General features: G+C 47.9%; 1 non-coding gene across 1 annotated transcript; it reads left to right on the top strand.

The window, feature by feature from the left end:
• Nucleotides 1-5,898: 5,898 nt before the first annotated feature.
• On the top strand, nt 5,899-5,973 carry Trnas-cga (transfer RNA serine (anticodon CGA)). The gene has a single exon. It is a non-coding gene; the product is annotated as a tRNA-Ser (tRNA).
• The last annotated feature ends 438 nt before the right edge of the window (nt 5,974-6,411 follow it).

Raw genomic sequence — 6,411 nt, 5'->3', positions numbered from 1 at the left:
AGGTTAGACCTCGATCGCTTAGAGACTGCTGGGGGAGGCCCAACAGCGAGAGATGATGTACCACGCTTCATTGCGGGTCATCCGCCCTGATGCCACCCACTCCGACCAGGGGCTCTCCCCACAGGCGCCACCCAGCCACAGCAAAGACCACCTGGCAGGATGGCCTTTGCCGGGAGTCCCGATGCCCCAGAGGGATAGGCATCTACTCCTCGGCATAGCAGCTCAGGCATCAGCAGTGCGATCCCTGTGTAATCAGGGGGCTACCACCAAGAGGGTACATGACGACCCCACCACAACGGACTGGCTACCGTGCTGGATGTCGGGTGTCGAAATATCCATGTACATCACGAGGGCAAATATGGAAGTGCACAATGGAGGGAATGTATGCTATCCGGAACACACTTCAGCGGACGTGGCCGGAAGCTCGATGTACATCCAACTCCGTGACAATACTGGGTGTGCCAGATCTGAGGGCAAGATGTACACTCCTGGAAATGGAAAAAAGAACACATTGACACCGGTGTGTCAGACCCACCATACTTGCTCCGGACACTGCGAGAGGGCTGTACAAGCAATGATCACACGCACGGCACAGCGGACACACCAGGAACCGCGGTGTTGGCCGTCGAATGGCGCTAGCTGCGCAGCATTTGTGCACCGCCGCCGTCAGTGTCAGCCAGTTTGCCGTGGCATACGGAGCTCCATCGCAGTCTTTAACACTGGTAGCATGCCGCGACAGCATGGACGTGAACCGTATGTGCAGTTGACGGACTTTGAGCGAGGGCGTATAGTGGGCATGCGGGAGGCCGGGTGGACGTACCGCCGAATTGCTCAACACGTGGGGCATGAGGTCTCCACAGTACATCGATGTTGTCGCCAGTGGTCGGCGGAAGGTGCACGTGCCCGTCGACCTGGGACCGGACCGCAGCGATGCACGGATGCACGCCAAGACCGTAGGATCCTACGCAGTGCCGTAGGGGACCGCACCGCCACTTCCCAGCAAATTAGGGACACTGTTGCTCCTGGGGTATCGGCGAGGACCATTCGCAACCGTCTCCATGAAGCTGGGCTACGGTCCCGCACACCGTTAGGCCGTCTTCCGCTCACGCCCCAACATCGTGCAGCCCGCCTCCAGTGGTGTCGCGACAGGCGTGAATGGAGGGACGAATGGAGACGTGTCGTCTTCAGCGATGAGAGTCGCTTCTGCCTTGGTGCCAATGATGGTCGTATGCGTGTTTGGCGCCGTGCAGGTGAGCGCCACAATCAGGACTGCATACGACCGAGGCACACAGGGCCAACACCCGGCATCATGGTGTGGGGAGCGATCTCCTACACTGGCCGTACACCACTGGTGATCGTCGAGGGGACACTGAATAGTGCACGGTACATCCAAACCGTCATCGAACCCATCGTTCTACCATTCCTAGACCGGCAAGGGAACTTGCTGTTCCAACAGGACAATGCACGTCCGCATGTATCCCGTGCCACCCAACGTGCTCTAGAAGGTGTAAGTCAACTACCCTGGCCAGCAAGATCTCCGGATCTGTCCCCCATTGAGCATGTTTGGGACTGGATGAAGCATCGTCTCACGCGGTCTGCACGTCCAGCACGAACGCTAGTCCAGCTGAGGCGCCAGGTGGAAATGGCACGGCAAGCCGTTCCACAGGACTACATCCAGCATCTCTACGATCATCTCCATGGGAGAATAGCAGCCTGCATTGCTGCGAAAGGTGGATATACACTGTGCTAGTGCCGACATTGTGCATGCTCTGTTGCTTGTGTCTATGTGCCTGTGGTTCTGTCAGTGTGATCATGTGATGTATCTGACCCCAGGAATGTGTCAATAAAGTTTCCCCTTCCTGGGACAATGAATTCACGGTGTTCTTATTTCAATTTCCAGGAGTGCATGTAAGATGCACCACGTAAGGCGTCATTCCCCAAATGGTACGCACTAACGGAAAATTTTGAAATGTAGTGGTCATACCCCTTAGGGGACCAACACATTAAGGCCGAAACGTTTGAGACTCCTTTTAGTCGCCTCTTACGACAGGCAGGCATACCGCGGGCCTGTTCTTACCCCCGAACCCGCAGGTGGGGGTATCGGGCATGGACATGGACGGGGACTGCGAATAGATGGCGCTAAGTGGGAATGTGAATGAACGTGACCGGGTGGGGCAGTGTCTAACAACCCTACCACAACAAAGGGCAAAAATTTAATAATGATTGTGGTGTTGTTCACGCTGCTAAATACTGCATTTTCGGGCAACAACAAAGTTATTATGTGGCAGGTGTCATTAGAGCACAGTTAATAAAGTCATTTCATATAATAATGAGTAAACTAGGCACTCATCTTTTCGAGTTTCCCACGCTGGTCTCTTTGTAAAATCATGGCTCAATCGTCGAAAATCTAGGTGGTGGTGATTCCAAGCTCGGATGCAAAAAGGCCTAGGTTTTATTCTGCTATATTCAAAAGTTTTATAGATGTGCTTCACAAACCATTCTTGAAGATTAAACCTTTGAAAGTTAGCACAATGGTGATGTAAAACAAGTAATCAGCACACCGAATTCAAGTTACACTTCTTTTTTATCGCTTTTGTTGCAATGGCACGTAACACACAAAACATCACTTTACAATACAAAACATACATGAAAACATCTTCCTCACATTTTATAAGCTAACTACAATATGCGTCTTTCCAACATCAACTTGACTCTCTTAAGGTCCGACACTAACTAATAATCGCTTACGCGCCCAAAAGTCAAGAGTTACAAGTACATCAAAGACCATAGTGGCAAAAGACCATAGTGGCAAAAGACCATAGCGGCAAAAGACCATAGCGGCAAAAGACCATAGCGGCAAAAGACCATAGCGGCAAAAGACCATAGCGGCAAAAGACCATAGCGGCAAAAGACCATAGCGGCAAAAGACCATAGCGGCAAAAGACCATAGCGGCAAAAGACCATAGCGGCAAAAGACCATAGCGGCAAAACACCATAGCGGCAAAACACCATAGCGGCAAAACACCATAGCGGCAAAACACCATAGCGGCAAAACACCATAGCGACAAAACACCATAGCGACAAAACACCATAGCGACAAAACACCATAGCGACAAAACACCATAGCGACAAAACACCATAGCGACAAAACACCATAGCGACAAAAGACCATAGCGACAAAAGACCATAGCGACAAAAGACCATAGCGACAAAAGACCATAGCGACAAAAGACCATAGCGACAAAAGACCATAGCGACAAAAGACCATAGCGACAAAAGACCATAGCGACAAAAGACCATAGCGACAAAAGACCATAGCGACAAAAGACCATAGCGACAAAAGACCATAGCGACAAAAGACCATAGCGACAAAAGACCATAGCGACAAAAGACCATAGCGACAAAAGACCATAGCGACAAAAGACCATAGCGACAAAAGACCATAGCGACAAAAGACCATAGCGACAAAAGACCATAGCGACAAAAGACCATAGCGACAAAAGACCATAGCGACAAAAGACCATAGCGACAAAAGACCATAGCGACAAAAGACCATAGCGACAAAAGACCATAGCGACAAAAGACCATAGCGACAAAAGACCATAGCGACAAAAGACCATAGCGACAAAAGACCATAGCGACAAAAGACCATAGCGACAAAAGACCATAGCGACAAAAGACCATAGCGACAAAAGACCATAGCGACAAAAGACCATAGCGACAAAAGACCATAGCGACAAAAGACCATAGCGACAAAAGACCATAGCGACAAAAGACCATAGCGACAAAAGACCATAGCGACAAAAGACCATAGCGACAAAAGACCATAGCGACAAAAGACCATAGCGACAAAAGACCATAGCGACAAAAGACCATAGCGACAAAAGACCATAGCGACAAAAGACCATAGCGACAAAAGACCATAGCGACAAAAGACCATAGCGACAAAAGACCATAGCGACAAAAGACCATAGCGACAAAAGACCATAGCGACAAAAGACCATAGCGACAAAAGACCATAGCGACAAAAGACCATAGCGACAAAAGACCATAGCGACAAAAGACCATAGCGACAAAAGACCATAGCGACAAAAGACCATAGCGACAAAAGACCATAGCGACAAAAGACCATAGCGACAAAAGACCATAGCGACAAAAGACCATAGCGACAAAAGACCATAGCGACAAAAGACCATAGCGACAAAAGACCATAGCGACAAAAGACCATAGCGACAAAAGACCATAGCGACAAAAGACCATAGCGACAAAAGACCATAGCGACAAAAGACCATAGCGACAAAAGACCATAGCGACAAAAGACCATAGCGACAAAAGACCATAGCGACAAAAGACCATAGCGACAAAAGACCATAGCGACAAAAGACCATAGCGACAAAAGACCATAGCGACAAAAGACCATAGCGACAAAAGACCATAGCGACAAAAGACCATAGCGACAAAAGACCATAGCGACAAAAGACCATAGCGACAAAAGACCATAGCGACAAAAGACCATAGCGACAAAAGACCATAGCGACAAAAGACCATAGCGACAAAAGACCATAGTGACAAAAGACCATAGTGACAAAAGACCATAGTGACAAAAGACCATAGTGACAAAAGACCATAGTGACAAAAGATCATAGTGACAAAAGAAAGAATACACATAAGAATAATATCATTGCAACATAAAGATATCGATGTATCAAAGTACTTCTACATTAATGAAATCAAATCTGAATGTTGTCTCAGAAATATGTTAACTACTTCACAGGGCCAGCCGGTGTGGCCGAGCGGTTCTAGGCGATACAGTCCTGAACCGCGCGACTGCTACGGTCGCAGGTTCGAATCCTGCCTCGGGCATGGATGTGTGTGACGTCCTTAGGTTAGTTAGGTTTAAGTAGTTCTAAATTCTAGGGGACTGATGACCTCCGATGTTAAGTCCCATAGTGCTCAGAGCCATTTGAACCAATTGAGCCTACTTCACAGAAACACAGTAGAATATAGCTGGTATCGAGAGGTTCAGGTGAGGTGCCGTAATGGTTACGTAATTCAAGTACCATTACAAGTGGTTAACGCAAATGAATAGTAAGCAGGAGATCTCGAGTTCGAATCCCGGTCCGACACACATATTCATTCGTCACCCCTGATGCAGCACAAAGTCCCGATGCAGCTGACATCAATAGTCCCTTTCCTTTTTCCCCCTCCACCTTCGGTTTACATAATATGTATCACAGCTGCGGATTCCGCGTGGTGTCTGTTCTTTCGTACACGTCCGAAAGAACAGATGCCACTTGTTCATGTACTTATGTAATCAAGGTTTAAGACTATAAAAAGTAGCTACAGGAAATAAGTGAAAGTTATTAGGTAGCACCTTAATTGACAATATATGATAGCACACAGGATAAAAATTGAAAATGTCGAAAATTAAAGACCATACGGAGTAAAAAATACTGTGAACTCAAATGTTGCCATAAAAACAAAGGATCCAAAAAGGTTACAAATGGGTGTACATAAACTATAACCAAAGTAGCTGTATGCGTGAACTGCAAACCGACGACAATAAGAAACTTCCTGGCAGATTAAAACTGTGTGCCCGACCGAGACTCGAACTCGGGACCTTTGCCTTTCGCGGGCAAGTGCTCTACCAACTGAGCTACCGAAGCACGACTCACGCCCGGTACTCACAGCTTTACTTCTGCCAGTACCTTGTCTCCTACCTTCCAAACTTTACAGAAGCTCTCCTGCGAACCTTGCAGAACTAGCACTCCTGAAAGAAAGGATATTGCGGAGACATGGCTTAGCCACAGCCTGGGGGATGTTTCCAGAATGAGAAGTTTGGAAGGTAGGAGACGAGGTACTGGCAGAAGTAAAGCTGTGAGTACCGGGCGTGAGTCGTGCTTCGATAGCTCAGTTGGTAGAGCACTTGCCCGCGAAAGGCAAAGGTCCCGAGTTCGAGTCTCGGTCGGGCACACAGTTTTAATCTGCCAGGAAGTTTCATATCAGCGCACACTCCGCTGCAGAGTGAAAATCTCATTCTCGACGACGATAAATTGGGCTAAAGATCTCACAGTACACAATGGAGACGATGCGCCATGTAAGGCTCCCTTCCCCAATTGGCTCGCTCTCCAGAAAAATTTGGAACAATGGAGGTCAGATCCTACAGGGGACCATCACATAAAGACCGATAAAAAGAGACGTAAAAAAATAGGCGCTGCGAAGACGTATCTAAGGAAATGTGGCTATGTAACAATGACGGAGCAATAATTTATGCACTGGCAGCAAGCACTTTCGAAAATCAGCATGAAACGTCTCATCTTACTGAAGAGCGTTATTCAGCAGAAATGCGTTTGCGTAGCAAATCGCGTTTGTCTTTGCTCTAGAAATGATTATCCCGAATTATCGTCGATA

Source organism: Schistocerca cancellata, chromosome 4 (assembly GCF_023864275.1).
Source record: "Schistocerca cancellata isolate TAMUIC-IGC-003103 chromosome 4, iqSchCanc2.1, whole genome shotgun sequence".
NCBI classification, from domain to species: Eukaryota; Metazoa; Arthropoda; class Insecta; order Orthoptera; family Acrididae; genus Schistocerca; species Schistocerca cancellata.
This window is presented reverse-complemented; position numbering and strand designations above follow the sequence as displayed.